A 20,515-nucleotide genomic window follows, 5' to 3' on the forward strand; every position below is an offset into this window, starting at 1 on the left:
TGTAGAGAGATTACTTCCCAATCTCTTTTAATGCTAATGCCTTCACTCTACTAATTCAATTTATCTTTTCTCTGTGTGTGTGCGAGTATATATGCACACACACACACACACACACACACACACACACACATGATATTTTGGTACATACTTGTTTGTTTGCTATCTTCCCCATTAGCCTGTGAGGTCCTTAACAACAGGGACTGTCTTTTCCCTTTCTTGGTATCCCCAACTCTTAGCACAGTGCCTGCCAGCTAATAGGTACTTATTAAATGCTTGTTGACTGGAGTCAATTATAGAAGGTTTCAAGGAGCCACGTGACCCAACCTTGGCTTAGAAGGAAGAGGATTTCAATGAATGGAGATATTGGGGGTGGGGATGTTTTGGAATTTGAATTGAATTGTTTTGGGTAGGGTATGTTTCTTCTAGGTATCCTGTGGATATCTGAAAGTAAGGATTGGAAAAAGATTGAAGAGCAAATGATTTGGAATTCTTTCTGATCTGTAAAGTGGAAAAAATAAGTTGGTAGTAAGGGGGGGAGGGACTCTAGAGAACCAGGAGGTCATGATTACCAATACTCATAAATTAATAGGGACCCCCAATTTTAGCACAATACTCCCTCATTGGAGAACTGTACGGGGTTTGGGCTGTACTGAGCATTAGACTAGAGAGGGATGTCATGGTCCTCTGAGAACAAAGGACAAACAACCACAGATTACTTAGGATTCATAATTTGGCTTCAGCCTATCTTTCTAGGCCAATTACACATTATTTCCCACCTCCACTACACATTCTAACCTAGTCAGTTTGCTTGCTGTTCTTCCTGTCTTCATGCTTTTGTATTTGTTGCTTCCCTCTCTATGCTTGGAATATTTACCCTCTGAACTTTGGCCTCTACAAGTCTCTAGTTCCCTTCAACATTCAACTCAAGAACTATCTTCTTCAATCAGGAGTACTTTTCTGATTTCCTCCTATACTTGAAAACTTATTTTGGGTATATCTATTATTTATCTATAAATGTTTATTTTCCCAGTTGAATGTAGTTTCCTCCAGAGTGAGAACTATTTTGTAGGGAACTCCTGCTATAGACTTCTGAAGGCCAGGTTCAATCCAATGGGCAGCCTGATCCTAAAGACCCATCTTTTCTTGTAGAACCCCAAGAAGAATTCTTAAACTATAGTTATCCAAGATCTCTCCCAGAAGAAATTTTCATGATTTTCTTTAAAAAGGAATTCAATGTACAAAATGGATATCAAATATAGGAGAGCTATACATCTCTCTATATTTCCCTACCATAAAAGAAATGCTTGAAACAAAAGTGATTCAAAAAGGGAGTGTTAAAAAAAATACTTAAGACAGTAACTCATTACATCTCTTGTGTTCCTGGGAAGTGATGATGACTATGTGGGATTGATGAATAGATAGTTCTCATTTATTTAGTATTTGTTATTCTAGCAGCTTGCAGATCCAGATACCCTGGCCCAGTCATACGTAGCTCTCAGTACCTTCAGGTTTAAAATAACCCTTTCACAATGGTCATCTCCTATACAAAGTTCCTGGAAGTACTCTGCATGCTGATTCAGTGTAGAAGGAACGCTGTTCAAGTAGTTCTCAAGGCTAGAAACTTCTAGCTCTCAGGATTGTTGTTTGTTTTTCACACTATATTTAGAGAAGGAAACACAAAGAAATGGCAGCCATGGATTTGAAGCACAGTCTCAGATTCACTTGTAGTATATATTCTCTTTTCTTTTTCCTTTTTTTTTTTCTTGTATTTTTTTTTTAATAGATGTTGTTTTATGAATTATGTTGGGAGAGAAAAAAAATCAGAGCAAAGGGGAAAAACCATGAGAGAGATTAAAAAAAAAAAGTGAACATAGTATGTGTTGATTTACATTCAGTCTTCTTAATTCTTTTTCTGGTAGTATATGACATTTTCTGATCCCTCCGGATTTGGTATGGGACAGACAGAAGATATGATCATTGATTGAGGGAAAGCTTCTTCCTGACTCTAGTACCAATCATCTTCAATACCAGAAACTAACCAGGAACCTCTAGCAGAGCTCTGGGAAATGTTCTGGTCCAATCTATCCTTCCTCTGTTTTCCTAATACCTGGCACATAGTAGGAGTCTTGTAGAATCAAGAATACTGATCAGAGAGGCAGGGGAATGGAAGTCCAGCCCTGGCTCTTGTTATTTTTAGCTGAATCTTTGGACTCAGCCTTCTCACAGGCTATACTTGAAATACTTTCCCTCTTCATCTCTGCCTCCTGGTTTCCCTGATTTCCTTTATATCACAGTTAAAATATCACCCCGTTTCCCAGGCCTCCTCAATCATGTTACCTTCCTTTTTGAGTCTGTATCCAATTTATCCTGTTTATTTCTTGAGCATCTAGCTAGCATAGTGTCAGGGCAGGGTCAAGAAGAGTGCTCTTCCTGAGTTCAAATCTGGCCTCAGACACTTCCTAGCTGGATGACTCTGAGCAAATCACTTTATCCTCTGCAGTTTTCTCAGCTATAAAATGAGCTGGAGGAAAAAAAATAAAAACCACTGCAGTTTCTTTGCCAAGAAAACCCCAAATGAGGTCACAAAGAGTTGTACACATCTTGTTTATAAATAGTTGGTTAGAGTAGATTGTGAGCTCCTTCAGAACAGTTTTTCCTCTTCTTTGCATCCTCAACTCTTAGCACAGTGCCTACCACTTAATAAATGTAGATGCTGGGCAGCTAAGTGGCGTAGTGGATAGAGTTCCAGCCCTGAATTCAGGAGGACCCGAGTTTAAATGTGGTCTCAGACACTTAACACTTCCTGGCTGTGTGACCCTGGGCAAGTTACTTAACCCCAATTGCCAAATAAATAAATAAATAAATAAAACAAATAAATGTAGATGCTTAATAAACCCTTGTGGACACCCTGCCCAACTGGTGATCTTGGGCAAGTAGTACAAAGAATATTATCCTCATTTTACGGGTGAGAAAATGAGACTCATTCCATGGCTGGTCAGGAATCAGGAACTCCTGATTCCAAAGCCAATTCCTTTTCCACAGTACCTCTCAGATTGAAATCAAAGATCTCTTCTAGCTTTTTGAATCTGGCAGCCCCATGCTAGGAGGAGGAGGAGAAGGGGGGAGGCTACAGATTTGCATGCTGGAATGGGTCAAGTTGAAAGCTGAAAGACTGGTGTCTGCAAGAGCTGGTCTGAGATGGGGGGAAGGGAGAGTTACAGCTTCCTTTCTTTCAGGTCTTTCATCCCTAATTGCCCCCCACCCTAGTCAGGGAGGTAAGGCATCAGGAGCCGTGGTGGGGAAGGAGGTGTGTCCTTAACAAGGGATGTCTTCAGGAACAAAGAGCTACTGGCCTCTTTTCCCGAGGGGGAGGGGGGAACCCCCTTTTTCACTTCTACTCCCACTCTTCATGAATCCCCATCTGCCAGACCTTATATGCTGAACAACTCCAGCGTTGTGAAGTCATACTTTGACCTTTGACATCCTCCTCACCCTCACCATGAGCCAAAGAGTCTGCCAGTCTGGAGACCCTGGAGAAGGATTACCTCTAGCCCTTAAACCTGATCCACCCCCCATTCCACTATTCTAAGCCCTTTCCTCTAACATCTGTTATAATTCTCCTCCCGCTGCTCCCCCTACGCATGCGCAAAGGAGGTGAAGTGAGCCATAATATCAGGCCACCTCCAGGAGGTCGGACTATTGGGGGCATGGGGGGGAACTTCCAATTCCAGCTTTATCCCCATTTCCAGTTCTCTTCTGTAATTCCTTCTCCAATGGCTGACTCTTCCTACTCAATTCTCCTGTTGATAACTCTACTAGTTCACATGGGTTTAATTATCATTTCTATGAAGTTGAATACCAGATCTTCCTATCTAACTGTAGTTTCTCTCTTTTCCTTGTGCTTCAGTCTTGGATCATCAGTCTCAAACTGGATGTCCCAGAGATATCTTCATTCAACATGTCTAAACTAAATTGATTATCCCCTCTCACTCCCCCTCCTCCAACCTTCCTTTCTTTGTCCTTTTCTTTATCAATAGCACCACCATCCTTCCAGGGTCTCTGGTTGGTAATTTCAGCATTATCTTCTATCCCTCACTTCATATATTCCTTCCTTCCTCTCACAAACTTTAGTTCAGACCCCTATAGTTTCTTCACTAGATTATTGTTCCTAATTGTTTTCTCAGCCTCATGTCTCTCACCACTACAATCCATTTTACACTTTACTTCCAAAGTAATTTGCCTTTTAAGTGCAGATCTGACCATGTGACTCCCAGACTCAACAAACTCCAATGGCTTTTAGAATATGAAGTGCTCTCTTTAGCTTTTAAAGCTCTACCCAATTTATCCTGAATCTACCATTCCAGATTGTTTGGACATTATTCTCCTCCTGTATTCTTTGCTCTAGCCAGATTAATTTTCTGTCTGTTCTTCACCTATAATATGCCATCTCTCATTGCCATGCTTATTCACTGGTTGCCTCTCTCCTTACCTCTACTACATATATTCTCTTCCTTTAAAATGGAGCTCAGACATCCCTCTGCTCAAAACCTTTCCTAAACCAACAGCTGCTAGCGACTTCTCTCTTATTCTAACTATTTAACTATTTTATATATGTATGTACTTGTTAACTTTACATACACACACACATATATATGTATATATATTATCATGTATTTTCAGTTTTCCTCATTAGAATGTAAGCTTCTTTTCAATAGGGATTGTTTCATTCTTTGTACTTATATTCCTAGCATCCAGGAGTGTCTGAGACATAGTAGACCCCTAATTAATAATTTCCTATGATTGTTTCATCCTTTCCTCCATTCTTCTCTTCTTCCTATTCATCCCTTCTACCCTCTGTTTTTCCATTCATTAATTTAATAAACATTTATTAAGAATATACTTTGTGCTAAGGACAGTGAGTGCTAGGTGCTGGGATATACATAGATGAAAGGGCTCCTGCTCTCAAGGAGCTTATCTTCTATTGCAAGAAACAACACAAACTCAGAAAAATAAACACAAAATGTATAAAATGTAAATACAAAGTAATTGCAAGAAGGGTGATCAAGATAGGCTTCCTGTAGGCAACAGTACTTTAGCTAAGTTTTAAAGGAAAATGGATTCTAGGAAGCAGAGATGAAGAGAAATACATTCTAGGCATGCAGAACAGCTTGTACAAAAGGCATGAAGGTATGAGATGGGCTGTTCTATAAAGAGGAACAATAAACAGAACAGTTTAAATGAAACATAATGTGAAATCATGCTTGGGGAGATTGTGAAGGAATTTTTAAAATGATACAGAAGTCTGTGTTTCAAGAAGGAACCACTGGACATTTTTGAGCAGAGTATCATAATGAGACTTAAATTTTATGAATATCAATTTGGCAGCTATGTAGAAAATGAATTCAAGAAGGAAGAGAATGGAATTTGGTAGACTGATTAGGAAGTTATTGCAATAACCTACATGAGCAATGATGGAGAGAAAAGTTCATATGCCAGAGATATTGTGGAAGCAGAATTGATAGGACTTGACAATTGATTGACTATGAGGAGTAGAATAGGAACAATCAGGTGTGATTCTGAGATTGTGAACCTGGAAGAATAGAGTTGATCTCAAGAGAAATAGATTAGAGTGAAGGAAAGTTTGGAGGGGAGATGATGAATTCTATTTTGAATCTGTTGAACTTAAAATGTCTATGGAAATCTAGTTAGAAATGGTGATGATATGTGACTTGAATTCAGAGAAAGACAAGGGCTGAATAAACAGATTTAGGAGTCACCTGCACAGAGATGGTAGTTGAACTCATGGAAATTGATGAAATCACCAAAAGAGACAATAAAGTCTCCTTCCAACCCTTTCCCTTATCTTTCCTCTTCTCTGTCTCATTTCTTTAGCCTTTTTCATCTTTTGTTCCTTCCCTTTTCCGTTCTTTTTTTTCTTCCTTTCTTTGGCATACACTTCCTCTTCCTATTGGCTGTCTCTTTTATCTATATCTAGTGTCTCCTTAGGGATGCATGAAGACCACACCCCATTCCCAGTTCCGAGCAGGTGCATAATACATCTCCTGATTGCTTCCTGTTAGCCACACTGCTGAATTGGAAACTCTTAAGGGACAATCCTATCCCTCAGGTATTGCCTTCCTTTTTGTTTTAAAATGTAAGGATGCACTGGGAAATGAATGTAAACTGTTATTTTTACCTTCTGAATCCAATTCTTCCTGTGCAACAAAAAATTCGGTTCTACACACATATATTGTATCTAGAATATACTGTAATATATTTAACATATATAAGACTGCTTGCCATCTGGGGGAGGGGGTTGGGGGAGGAAGGGGAAAAAATCTGAATAGAAGTAAGTGCAAGGGATAATGTTGTAAAAAATTACCCATGCATATGTACTGTCAAAAAAATGTTATAATTATAAAATAAATAAAAATTAAAAAAAATTTCCTCTTAAAAAAAATGTAAGGATGATTCTTTAAGTTACTGAGATTTGGGGAGATGAACTCTTGCTTTTGCTGGACTGAAATCTATGAATGCTTGACCTTCTTTGGAAGGGTGTGATTGAGATGGAGCTCCCTCCTATCAGTGTCTTTTTCCCTTTCATACAGCATCTCCTAAAATCCTGTAAGGCAGCTGGCATCCTTTCTAGAGCACCAGAGGAGTTGCTGGGGAAACCGTGGCAAAGAAAGATTGTGCAGGAGGGTAATTAACCAGATAAAGAGAGAGACGAGAGCTCTTAGGTAAGAAAGGACATACTGTATACTGACTGGATATCCTCACTGGAGGTGAAAAGTAAAATTAACTAATGAGTAAATGTCATAAGGAGGCTTGAATATTAACTTTCAAATAATTGTAATTGTTCTATGCTACACAGACACATAAACACACAGACACAGACATATAGACAGATACACATACATGGGCCAAAACAGAATTGATTCTCAGAAAACTGAGAAAAGGTTGGAATTAGGGTTTTAGGGAACTAGTTCTATCAAGGAGATAGGTCTCTGTAAAACAATGAATAAATCTATAAAAACCTTGGGCAAGTAAAGAATAGAGAAGGGAAGAAGCTGTCAACTACTGTTACACTACTATCATAGGCTTTAGAACTAGAAAGCTCTTTTGGAGATTATCTAGAAAACTTTTCATTTTATTGGTGAGAAAACCTATACTTGTTAATGGAATTTTACTGTATTGGTCTCTAAATTGTAAATAGCTGGAGCCCTTCAAAACAGGCCTAGAGACAGGTTTTTAGAGATTAAGTAGTTGTTAAATTAATCACTTTCAGGGTGAAGAATGCAATTTGCAAACTAGATGTTCTCTTGGGCAGGAGATCTCCACCTGTTGCAGAAAACATGCACAGATCATAAGTGGGAAAGGATAGGGAAGGTAGATTACAATACAATCATTTCCAGGGTTTGATTGGTCCCCATTCCAGGAATGGAAGATAATACAACAATTCTTGGATTGTTTCATATCCTAAGGGTCATGACCTCTCTCCAGGGCACAGAACCACAGTTCTGTGACAAGAACAGTTTTCTGTAGTTTTCCATTCATTTCACTCATTGTACACAGGTACAGTATAACACAGGAATGATTGATAATTTTAAGTTGCATTATGAGTTTTTGATTCCCAAACCAAAAAAGGCAGCTCTGAGAAATCTAAATTTTTAATGTCTTCATTACATATATCATATCTATTATTACGAACATCATAATCTCTTTTTTTCCCATAATTTCAATATGAACCTTCTCTGTAGCATTCTTGATTAGTAATTCAGCCTCCTCTTGAAGAACTCCAGTGATGATGGAACCTCCAAAAGTAGCCTGTTCCCATTTTACTCATCAAGAATTGTCAGGGGATTCACAAGTTTAACTTATATGGGATTGTTTGCTGTTTTGGAGAGGGGGAAGGGGCAATGGGAGGGAGAAAAATTTGGAACATAAAGTTTTGCAAAGGTGAATGTTGAAAACTATATTTTCATGTATTTGGAAAAATAAACTACTGTTTAAAAAATTGTCAGGGGCAGATAGATGGTACAATGGGTAGAGCACCAAACCTAGCATCAGGAGGACCTGAGTTCAAATCCTACCTCAGATACTTAATAGCTGTGTGACACTAGGCAAATCATTTAACTCCATTGCTTCCAAATAATAATAATAAAAGAATTGTCAGAAATTTTTCTTCATATTGGTGTAAAACCTGTTCCCTTATATCTTTTCTTTTCTAGGCTAAATGCCTTCATTCCCCTCAACTGATTCTTAAGGGTCTGCTTCATCCTGATCATTCTTCTAGACTCAATCAGGTTCAGTCCAATTCTCTTTTTTTTCTATATGTATTGTCATGCTGGGAGGAGGAATATGGGAGTTGTGGAAGAGACAAAAGAATGCCTGGGACCATTCCCAAACCCCTGTCTCTATTTAAAAAATCGACTCACCAGAAGGGATTGAAAACCACATGGTCCAGAACCTGGGGATGGAGAAAGAACAATGGATCCTGAGTCAGAAGATCTGGCTTTAAGTCTCAGCTCTGCCACTTATTGGCTATGTGACTTTATACAAATTTCTTCTGTCTCTACTCACTATTTAATTTCCAATTCACAGCCTGAAAACTAGGAGCTTTCTAGGACAAATTCCTTTGATAAAAATTAAACTTTAAGCTTCTTTAGGGCATATCTAGTATTATTTTTGTATTCTCTTTTTTAAAATCTAGTCCTCCATGCCTTTTCTCCCCCTCTTGAGGTGAATTGAAATCTTACCACAAAGCCAATGGCTAGTCTACTGATTGGTTGGCTTCCCAAATGGGAAAACTGAGAGGTCCAGAGATTTGTATTAATCCATAGTGCTGTCATAATTTTAGAAAGGCATTTTTACCTCCACCACTCCCAATAAGACAATAACACTTTTTCAAAGCCCATTATCTGATAGAATCTTATCTGATTTGCTCCTCCACCCAGCTAGGGAGGCCAGGCAGCTATTATTATTCTCACATTTCAAGTGATGGACAGGGCTGTGAGAAGTCTTGCCTAAGATTGATATTCAGAGGGCTAGTAGTAAAAAAGTCAGGAATGGAAACTAGGTCTCCTGACTTCTAGCCGGCATAGGGACGCTTCTGGTTGCTCTTTGTGGAGAACTGGTGTCTAATGATCTTGGAGCCATGTAGATACAGGAAATTTGTATTAATCCATATTGCTGTCATAATTTTAAATTTCTGGACCTCTCGGTTTTTTCCCATATAGGAAAAATAATGTTAAAGGCTGCAGAGAGATCAAGGAGAATGACAGTTGATTAAAGGCCATTGGATTTGATAAGTAAGGGATCATGGGTAACTTTGAAGAGAGCAATTTTGATGAAATGATAAGGTCAGAAACCAGACTGAAAGGAGTTAAAAAGAGAGTGAGAGGAGAGAAAGTAGAGGTACCTACTTAGATGGCCTTTTGGAGGAGTTTAGTTACAAAGGGGATAAGAGAGATGAAACTATCATCATGGATGGAATAGTCAAGTGATGGTTTTTGCAGAATAAGAGAGATGTGGGCATGTTTGTAGGTAGGAATAAAGGAGCCAGTGGACAGGGAGTGATTGAAAATAAGAGAAAGAGTGGGGATGACAGGGGGCAATCTGTTGGAGGAGATTGGAGGAGATAGAATAGGATTGCTTGAACAAGCAAGATTAGCCTTTCTAAGGAGGAAAGCCATTTCATCATGTGAGACAAGGGTGGAGGAGTAGATAGTGGTAGGAGGCATCTGACTGATGAAGAGAGAAGGAGTTCACAGTGAATGACCTCAATTTTCTGTAAAATGTAAGGTAAGGTTCTCAACTAAGAAAATAGGTAGAGTTGGAGCAATGAGAGGTTTGAGGGATAAAAAGATTTGGAAGAGCTGCTGTAGAGAGTGGGAAAGTATGTTGATAAAGGGAGTATAGTAGAATTGCCTCACAGAGATTGTGTTAGGTTTGACATCTGGACCTGAAACACAGCAGCAATTGTTCTCTTTGTTGCCAGCTCATCTTTCTCAGACCATGTAACTTATGGTACAATAATTTTTATCTAATTCTAATATCGCCCCACTGCCCATCTCAGCCAGTCAGTCAATAAACATTTATTAAGTACCTACCAGGTGCTAGGCATGGTGACATCTCCTGGTTATCCCTGCAGAATCTCAAATTCAAGCAGTCACAAATAAAAGCCCTTCATTATCTTGCCCCATAACTGTTTTTTTATCCATAATTTCAAATTTCATTTGAGGGTAACATTATCCAAGGTGTTCAATCACCCAGATTCATAACCTGAGATCCATCCTTGACTTTTTCCATTCCTTCATGATAGCTAATCAGTGGCCAGTTTGTTGATTTTACTTCCATAACATCTGTGTCATCTATTCCTCTCTTAACTACTCTAGTTCAGGCCCTCATGCCTTTTTGTCTAAATTATTGTAGTAGACATTTAACTTTTCTCCCTGTTTCCAATTTTTCCCCTCTTGAATCCATTTTCCACATTGCTGCCAAAACACTTTTTCTAAAAGGCTTCATTTCTAAAATGTATAGAGAATTGAATTAAATTTGTAAGAATACAAGTCATTCTCCCATTGATAAATGGTCAAAGGACATGACCAGTCTGATTTTTTTAATAGTCTTTTTTAAAATTAATTTTTATAATTATAACATTTTTTTGACAGTACATATGCATAGGTAATTTTTTTTTTTTTTTTTTTTTTTACAACATTAACCCTTGCACTCCCTTCTGTTCCGAATTTTTCCCCTCCTTCCCTCCACCCCCTCCCCTAGATGGCAGGCATTCCCATACATATTAAATATCTTATAGTACATCCTAGGTACAATATATATGTGCAGAATCTAATTTTGTTGTTGTTGTTGCTGCAAAGGAAGAATTGTATTCGGAAGGTAAAAATAATCTGGGAAGAAAAATAAAAAACAAACAAACAAAAATACTCACAGTTTACACTCATTTCCCAGTGTTCCTTTTCTGGATGTAGCTGATTCTGTCCATCATTGATCAATTGGAATTGGATTAGCTCTTCTCTATGTTGAAGATATCCACTTCCATCAGAATACATCCTCATACAGTATCATTGTTGAAGTGTATAATGATCCCCTAGTTCTACTCATTTCACTCAGCATCAGTTCATGTAAGTCTCTCCAAGTCTCTCTGTATTCCTCCTGTTGGTCATTTCTTACAGAACAATAATATTCCATAACATTCATATACCATAATTTACCCAACCATTCTCCAATTGATGGACATCCATTAATTTTTCCAGTTTCTAGCCACTACGAAAAAAGCTGCCACAAACATTTTGGCACATACAGGTCCCTTTCCCTTCTTTAGTATTTCCTTGGGGTATAAGCTGGGTCAAAGGGTATGCACACTTTGATAACTTTTGGGGCATAATTCCAGATTGCTCTCCAGAATGATTGGATTCTTTCACAACTCCACCAACAATGCATCAGTGTCCCAGTTTTCCCATATCCCTTCCAACATTCATCGTTATTTGTTCCTGTCATCTTAGCCAATCTGACAGTGGTATCTCAGAGTTGTCTTAATTTGCATTTCTCTGATCAATAGTGATTTGGAACACTCTTTCATATGAGTGGATATAATTTCAATTTCATACATCTGAAAATTGTCTGTTCATATCCTATTGACCATTTATCAATTGGAGAATGGTTTGATTTCTTATATAATTAAAGTCAATTCTCTGTATATTTTGGAGATGAGGCCTTTATCAGAACCTCTTACCTGTAAAAATGTTTTCTCAATTTGTTACTTACCCTTCTAATCTTGTTTGCATTAGTTTTGTCTTGTGCAGAAACTTTTTAATTTGGTATAATCACAGTCTGTCTTAAGATGAGAAATTAGTTATATCTATAGTCATGTGAAGAAATTATTTAATTTCCAATTAGAGAAATGCAAATTAAAACAACTCTGAAGTACCATCTCATACCTTTTAGACTGGCTAATATGACAGAAAAGGAAAATTACAAATGTTAGAGAAGATGTGGGAAATTTGGGACACTAATGTATTGTTGGTGGAGTTGTGGATTGATTCAACTATTCTGGAGAGCAATTGGGAACAGTGCTCAAAGGACTTCCCACATTCCCTCCAAGAGTCATCATTATCTTTTTTTGTCATCTTAGCCAATCTGAGAGATGTAAAGTGGTATTTCAGAGTTGTTTTAATTTGTATTTCTCTAATCAATAGTGATTTAGAACATTTTTTTCATATAACTATAGATGGTTTAATTTCATCATAGAAGTTTTATTTTCCTTTAAAATTCAACTCAGGTATTATCTTCCCCTAACCACACTTCTTCCTCCCTCCCCTTCTCCTTTCCTCCCACTGCTCTTTTCTTTCTTGGTTTAATTTATATTTATTTGTATCCATGTGGCATCACTCTAATAAAATTTAACTTCCTTGAGTTCAATAACTGTTGTTAACTTTGTGCAGCTCAGGACAGTCCCTTACATATGGCAGATGCTGAAGTGTTTGTTGAATTGCATTAGACATCATAGAATGTCATGACTAAAAGGGAATATAGAATGTTAAAGTTGAAAAGAATGGTGTATATGTGGCAACAAACTCACTGTTTAGTTTATGAATTGTATGGAAAAGAAGGATTAAATTTATTCTTTTAGTCCCAGAGGGCAGAGTGTAGACCAGGAAATGAAGGCAGAAATTGTAGAGGCAGATTTCAGTTAAATCCAAGGGAGGAAGTACTTCTTCATAACATTATGAGATGTTAAAAAGTGAAATGGGTTACCTTAGGTAGTGGAAGACTCCAGTAACTCCTGGATAAACACAAGTTATGGATGTAATAGAGGGTATATTTGTTCAGGTATAAGTTGTACTAGATGTTCTCTGAGAGTCTTTTCACCTCTGAGATTCTATTAGAATGTCTGAACTTAAAGGGCCTTTAGATGTAGTCCCAACCTGTCATTTTATAAAAGATGAAATGGATAGTCTAGAGAAATGAAGTGATTTTGCCCAATATTGGCTATTAGGTGATGCAGATAGTTGGGCCTGAAGTCAGGAAGACCTGAATTCAAATTTGACCTCAGACACTTCCTAGCTATATGACCTTGGCCAGTTACTTATCCCTGTTTGCCTCAGTTCCTCATTTGTAAAATAAACTGGAGAAGGAAATGGCAAACTAGTTTAGTACCTTTGCCAAAACTCCAAATGAGGTCACAAGTCAGACATGGATGAAAAAATGACTCAACAATAATAACACGGTTAAGTATTGGCCCCCTGTTTCCAGACTTTTAAATGGAGGCTCCTTCTGCTATAAGATGCTGTCATGGGAGTAATATAAAGCAAGTACCCATCCTTCAACTTTGGGTTGTCATTTGAATTAAAATTTTGGGTCTTTGGAGGACATGGTGTTCCATTTCAGCCCTATTCTACCACCAGGAGACTAATGGCCTTAAAGGGATTAGCTTTGACAGCAGGGAGTGGTTTAAGATGGTTGAGTAGGGATTTAGGATAAGGCAGATTGTAATCCAGTCAGGGACAGCCTCCACCCCCTGATCATATCACCAAAATGTCAATAGTGCAGAATGTTGATTATTTTTCCATTCTTGCTAGATAAATAGCATAATTATCCTTCTCTCTCCTCTCTTTCTTATTTGTATCCAGTTAATTATAGTATGGTTCTAGTTCCACAGCAGTCAGTTTGATTACTTGAGCATATTGAGGGCAGAAATTGGATCTAACCCAATCTTTTAAGACACCCAATGATTAATGAATGGTGTTACCAAACTATTCTGGGAATTGTAGTCTATAAATTAAGAATGCACAGTATTTTAACACTCTGAAAATACCTCATGTTCAAGAACTTCAGAGTTCCTTCTATTCCCTTATACATTCTATAGTCCAGGGGGCATCACTTGTTCTTAGGGTGTAACTTTCTGAATTTGCAAGGTCCGATTCCAGTTCCTGAACAAATTGTAAGAGGAATGTTTTGAAGTGTTAAGTCCAGGGATAGAAATAACACTATATTCTTTTCTAGGACCTTTCATCTCTTGATGAAGGCACAAACATTAATCAAAGCTGTATTCCACTCCTGGTAAGAAAGAGGATGTTATCTTGATCTGCTGACAGGGAAACTGAGGCATACTGATGGTAAATGGTTTATTAAAACATTCAGACTAAGAAGTAAAGGATTCTATATCAGTGGGGCCATGGTAGGTTCATTATAGGACCTTTCCATGGAACTGTGAAAGAGCTCTATGTGGGAGGGATGAAGAGGGACATTACAGGAATATTATTTATTCTACCAACCCAGAGCACTTACCATATTCAGTGTCCTATACTGGCTATTTCAGTGAGACATAGTTGTCTTAAGGCCTAGTTTCCAGCTTTTCCAGAACTTGTAGTTTTTTGGGGGATACGATATATAACAAAACAAAGCAGAACTTGATAAGTATATAAGAGAGGTTAGATACAGCTGAGAGATCCCAGAGATTCAATTCAACAAACATTTATTTTGTGCAAGGCCTAGCATTTATTACTATGGATATGAAATAAAAATTGATATTGCCTCTATTCAGGGAGTTAACATTCTACTGGGGAAAGGGATGGATGGGAGACATATCAAATGTACACTTATACATATAACACAAAGTAGGCAGCAATGGGGACAGAGGTCAGATTAAGATGACTGCTCAAGGAAGGTTTTGAGGAGGATAAGAATTTTCAGCTCAGCTTAAAAGGTTAGGCTACACAAAGAAGAGCCTTTAATAAATATAAAATTCCAAAAGTATTCTATTAGGAGGAAGACTATTATAAGAGTTTGGCGGTAGGGGGAGGGTAGGAGTTGTAGGCTAGGTTGGACTAGACCTTGAAGAATTCACAGAGGAAGAAGATGTGATAGTTTTGGAATCCAAATCTGATGGTTCCCTTTGACTTGGAGAAGTTGGTTGGGAGGTAGAAGGCTTTTAAATGTCATGGTTATAAAGGAACAGAAGTCCGGAGGGTTCAATTAGTTTATTATCAAGCTTTGGCCAACATGCTAGGGGTGAACCAGTCTCTTCACACTTTACTAGACTGGTTCTTGGACAGAGGACAAATTTATTCCTGGACCATCGTAATAATAAAAACCATTTATTTAGCATGTTAAAGTTTTGCCAAGTCATTGATCTACAATGGCTAATTGGCTCCTCCCAACAACCCTTTGAATTAACTATTATTATTATCCCCATTTTATTGAAGGGGAATTGAGACTCAGATAAATGTAATGATAGACTTTCTCATACTTGTTGCATACAAGTGTCAGTATCAAAGGTAGGATCTTCTAATATCTATATATCTTATATCTCATTCTTATATCTAGGTTGATAAAACCAAGGCTTTTCTGTGTTTTGAATTAAATTTTATTTTATTTTTAAATAAACAAGCATTTATCTTTTTTTCTCCCTCTGATCTTCCTCTTAACTTCCCTTCCTTAAGTGGAGGGGAAGAAAGAAAAAACTAAATCCATCCAACAAAAGATATGCACAGTGAAGCAAAACCCGATATTGGCCATTTCCAAAACTGTGTCTCATTCTACAGGTTGATTCCATCCTTCTATTTCAGGAGGTGTAGGTAGCAAGCTTTATTACTGATTTTCTGGAATCATGTTTAATTATTGAATTGATCAGAGTATCTTTCAAAATCTTTCTTTACAATATTGTTATTGTATAAATTTTCTTCTAGTTGTATTCACTTCATTTTTGTATCAGTTCATATAATATAGTATTAACATATATATATATATATATATATATAGTGCTACTACGTGCCAGTACTATGTGCTAAATACAAATATTATCTCATTTTATCCTTACAAAAATACTGAGAGAAAGATGTGCTACTGATATCTTTATTTTATAGTTGAGGAAACAGACACGAGAGGTTAAATGACTTGCCTATGAAAACTAATGTTACTTGATGTCAGATTTCAGCTCAGGTTTCCTTCATTCTAGGTCCAGCACTCGATCCACTCTACTCCCTAGTTGTCTCCATATTTTTCCTTAGGGTTCTCTGAAACAGCCCTTTCATAATTACTTGCAGCACAACAGTATTCCATCATATTCATATGCCATATTTTATTACCCAATTAAAGGCGATCCCTTTAGTTTTGACTTCTTTGACACTATAAAAAGGGCTGCTATAAAAATTTTTGGATGTGTAGGACTTTCTTTTTTGATCTCATCGGGATACAGGCCTAGTAATAGTAATAATAATAGTAATAGTTTACTGACAAGTTTTTTTGAGAATCAAGAGCCACTTCCATTTCCTATGAGATAGAAGCAGATACATTAGACATTCAAAGCCTTTCATAATCTAGTTCCATTTCTATTTTTCCAGTCTTTTTTCACTTTACTATTCAATACTTTTTTTTTTTTTTTGATCAGTGACACACCTCCTTCATGTTCCATAAACAAGATGGTCTATCTCTCGGCTTTGGGCCTTTGCTCAGGCTATCATTCATGCCTGGACCATTCTTCCTCCATTCGAAAGACTCACCTCCCTTGGCTTTTTTAAGTCCCAAAGAAAACCTTACCTTCTGCCGGAATGTTTTCTCTGTTAATAATTCCCTATTTATCCTGTATACAGCTTGCTGTATAGATTTATCTTTGCCTTGGGTTGTAAGCTCCTGGAGGACAGGCACTGGCTTTGCCTCTTTGTACTCCCGGCGTTTAGTGCGTGCCTGACGTGGTGGTGATGGCCTCGATTAGGCAGCCACGAGATTTGGTGGGTAGCGTGCTTGGGGCTGGAATCAGCAAGTCCTGAAGTCAAATTCCACTTCAGATACAAGCTGTTTCCCTGGGTAAGTCACCTAACATTTGTCTGCCACGGCTTCCTCAACTGTAAAATGGGCAGAACACCAAATCAAATACGAGTTCTAAAGTGCGCTAGCAGGCGCACGTTATGTGTGTGTTAACTGCGTATGATGATGGCAAGGGGGCTAGGCCTGAACTTGGGAAGGCTCATCTTTTGGGCCTCAGACACTTACTGTCGTGTGACTCAGGCTAAGTCACTTAAATACGTCTGCCTCAGTTTCATCTGTGAAACGAGCTGGAGAAGGAAATGGAAGATCTCTCCGGGACCTTTGTAAAGAAAATCCCACATGGGGTCACCAAGACTCGGACGGGACTGAATGTACATGATGGCAGGGATGCTAATAATGGATAGTGACTGTCTAATAGCCTTCTTCCAACAAGTTGTGGAGAAGGGAGAGCGAGGGGCGCCACGAGGGTGGAGAGCCAAGGAGAGAGGACACATGTGAGGAGGCACTTTGGGACGTGGGCCAGCCGGGCCAGGAGCAGGGAACCCATCTTCATTCATAAAGCATGGACTCTCCTGCAGTCGCCTAGCAACTCAGGCAGCGCGGAGTTCGAAGGGAACCCAGGAACCAATCGGGGTATCCGGGGTGAACCATTCTGCTCTCTGTAGGGGGAAATCAGATTGCTAATGAACCCTTTCTCCTGTCTTCCGGGTTAAGAGTCTTTGGAGAGCCAGAGGACGAGGAAAATAGACAAAGTAGCCCTTAGTCACGAAGGGGAAGATGACACTAAATAGACCCCGGCCTTCAGGAGGAGGGGAGAGATGATTCATTCCCTCCTCCCCCCCTCGCCAGCAGGCGTTGGGAGCGGCCGAGCTCCGTTGGGATCTCGGGCTGCGTGGGAGGGAGGGGCGGGCAGTTCCGGTGTGCCAGTTTTGGGAGCGGAGGGATCGTCCGGAACCTCCTGAGGTCCGCGCTGGGGACCCCGGGGTGGTGGGCACGTGAGTGTCGGGGCTGGGTATATATGAACTCGAGGGTGCTGGGGTGGGAGTCGCGGGGCGGGGCCCGTTTGGCCTCCCGGCTCTGCCGCTTCTCGTTTGATCGGTGACAATGGGCAGGTTCCGCGCATCTTCCCTCATCCCTAAAAATGGGGAGCGGGGCAGGGTCGGGATGGCCGATCTGGAAGCATCCCTGGCCTCCCCAAATCCGAGAGCCCGTGACAGGACGTCTGCCGGGACCCAGCCCGGTGTGGTGCTTCCCCCGCCTCTTCGCCACCTGGGGGTGTGTCCGTGCGCCCTCACCTGTGAGGGACCGGGACTGGGCGGACGCTTCTGCCCTCCCCGCCCCCCATTGGTGAGAGGTTCTTGGAAGCAGTATCTACAAACCCCCAGAAAGGGCGGGTGGCGGGAGGCGCGCTCTCCCCCTCCTGGCTGGCGGGGCGGGGGCCGGCCTGCCCAGGTAGGATCCAGGAAAGCAGGCTGAGTCCCGGGGAATCCAATTTCGGTTCTTTATAAGGGAGAGAGCCCTAGTTACTTAGCAGGGAAATAAATTGGGCAGCCTTAAACCACGCACGGTTACGAAATAGCTGTTCCGGGGGCGTCGTTGGTGGTACGGTGCATAGATTACTGAACCTGCCCTCGCCCCGAGTTCCCACATGACTTCTCGCTTCCCAGCTATGTGCCCTTGGGCAGGCTATTACCGCGGTGTGCCTCAGTTTTCTCCTTCGTAAAATGGGGATGATATGGCACCTGGCTCCCAGGATTGTTGTGAGGGCCAAACGAGATGGTAATTGTAGGTAGTTTAGCCCAGTGCCCCGCATACAGAAGGCGCTATATAAAAGTTAGCCATCCTCCCCGTTATCATCTGTGATTATGCTCGCCGTACTTTTATGGCCCCTTATTGGGACGCGTGGATAAAGAGAAAACGAACAATCTCTGCATTCAAGGAATTTACCTCGTGCTGGAGGGGGGGGGGGGTGCCGCCGCCACCAGATCTGCCCCGGCGAAGTTCTGGAGAGAGTGCTCACCGCGGAGGGGAGCCGGAGAGGCCTGGTGCGGAGGCGAGGAGGGCTCTGTCAGGCAGGGGTGTGCAAGCCGCCGAAGGGAGGTGGAACGTCACCGGGGGAACCTCGGGCGTGTCCCGAGACAGGGAAGGGAGATGGAGGCCGTGCTGTGAATGCTTCCCCATCCCTGGCGAGGACGGAGCGCTTTATCCTGGAGGCAGAAAGAGACTGTTAGGAGGAGGGAGCTGATGGACAGACCTTTTCCTAAGAGCCTCAGTCTGCAGTTTTGTGAATTGCAGGAGGACTCCGGTTTGGGTTAGTTAGGAGGTGGCGATTGTAGCCTTTCCTGCCAGAGTTCTGAGGGCAGAACTAGGGGAGAGGCTCGGTGAGCAGAGAACGAGTGTGAGATGCAGTGAGAGAGGATTCCTGCAACTAACTGGATCTGAGTTGGGGGAAGGTAGAAGAATCAAGAATGATTTCTGTCAGGCAGCTGAGTGATTGGAAGGATGGATAGTAATAAGATCAGCCATCAAGTCCGTTCAAACTACCATTTATTAAGCACCTTTTATGTGCCGGAGATTAGTTTAAACTGTGGGAATGTGAACGGTTCTTACTCTTAGGGAGCTCACAGTCCAGTGGGGGAAACATGTCAATACCTGTAAACACAATTTATGGATAGATTGGGAACAGGCCTAGGGGGAGGGCACTGAGATTAAGGAGGCCTGAGAAACTAGGCACTGAGCCACACTTAACACTGTACACCAAGGTCAGGTCAAAATGGGCTCATGACCTAGGAATAAAGAATGAGATTATAAATAAATTAGAGGAACAGAGGATAGTTTACCTCTCAGACTTGTGGAGGAAGAAGTAATTTGTGACCAAAGAAGAACTGGAGATCATTATTGATCACAAAGTAGAAAATTTTGATTATATCAAATTGAAAATTTTTGTACAAACAAAACTAATGCAGATAAGATCAAAAGGGAAACAATAAACTGGGAAAACATTTTTACAGTCAAAGGTTCAGATAAAGGCCTCATTTCCAAAATTTATAGAGAATTGACTCTATAAGAATACAAGCCATTCTCCAATTGATAAATGGTCAAAGGATATGAACAGACAATTCTCAGATGAATAAATTGAAACTATTTCTATCCATATGAAAAGATGCTCCAAGTCATTATTAAATCAGAGAAATGCAAATTAAGACAACTCTGAGATACCACCTGTCAGATTGGCTAGAATGACAGGGAAAGATAATGATGAATGTTGGAGGGGATGTTGGAAAACTGGGACACTGATACATTGTTGGTGGAGTTGTGAACACATCCAGCCATTCTGGAGAATGATTTGGAACTCTGCTCAAAAAATTATCAAATTGTGCATACCCTTTGATACAGCAGTGTAACTACTGGGCTTCTATCCCAAACAGATCTTAAAGGAAAGGGACCTGTATGTGCAAGAATGTTTGTGGCAGCCCTCTTTGTAGTGGCCAGAAACTGGAAACTACATAGATGCCCATCAATTGGAGATTGGCTGAATAAATTATGGTATATTAATATTATGGAATATTATTGTTCTGTAAGAAATGACCAACAGGATGATTTCAGAGAAGCTTGGAGAGATTTACATGAACTGATGTTGAGTGAAATTAGCAGGACCAGGAGATCCGTTGTATATTTCAACAGCAATACTGTATGATGATCAATTCTGATGGACGGGGCCCTCTTC

The 20,515-nt window shown here is 40.1% G+C and overlaps 1 protein-coding gene across 6 annotated transcripts in view; it reads left to right on the forward strand.

The window, feature by feature from the left end:
- Window positions 1-20,515, forward strand: part of FAM110A (family with sequence similarity 110 member A) — a 58,040-nt gene that overhangs the window by 21,929 nt on the left and 15,596 nt on the right. Inside the window, exons 2-3 of one of the 6 annotated variants that reach the window (XM_074292869.1) lie at window positions 5,996-6,127; window positions 6,609-6,740. The exons of 1 other annotated variant lie outside the window; for it this stretch is intronic. The gene's annotated coding sequence lies outside the window, so the exon portion shown is untranslated. Of the gene's footprint in view, window positions 1-5,995; window positions 6,128-6,608; window positions 6,741-8,287; window positions 8,307-17,648; window positions 17,784-20,515 lie in introns of those variants that run through there. 4 more of the 6 variants (XM_074292871.1, XM_074292874.1, XM_074292866.1 and 1 more) reach the window with 4 other exon arrangements.

The sequence above is a fragment of the Sminthopsis crassicaudata genome, chromosome 2 (assembly GCF_048593235.1).
Source record: "Sminthopsis crassicaudata isolate SCR6 chromosome 2, ASM4859323v1, whole genome shotgun sequence".
Classification (NCBI taxonomy): Eukaryota; Metazoa; Chordata; class Mammalia; order Dasyuromorphia; family Dasyuridae; genus Sminthopsis; species Sminthopsis crassicaudata.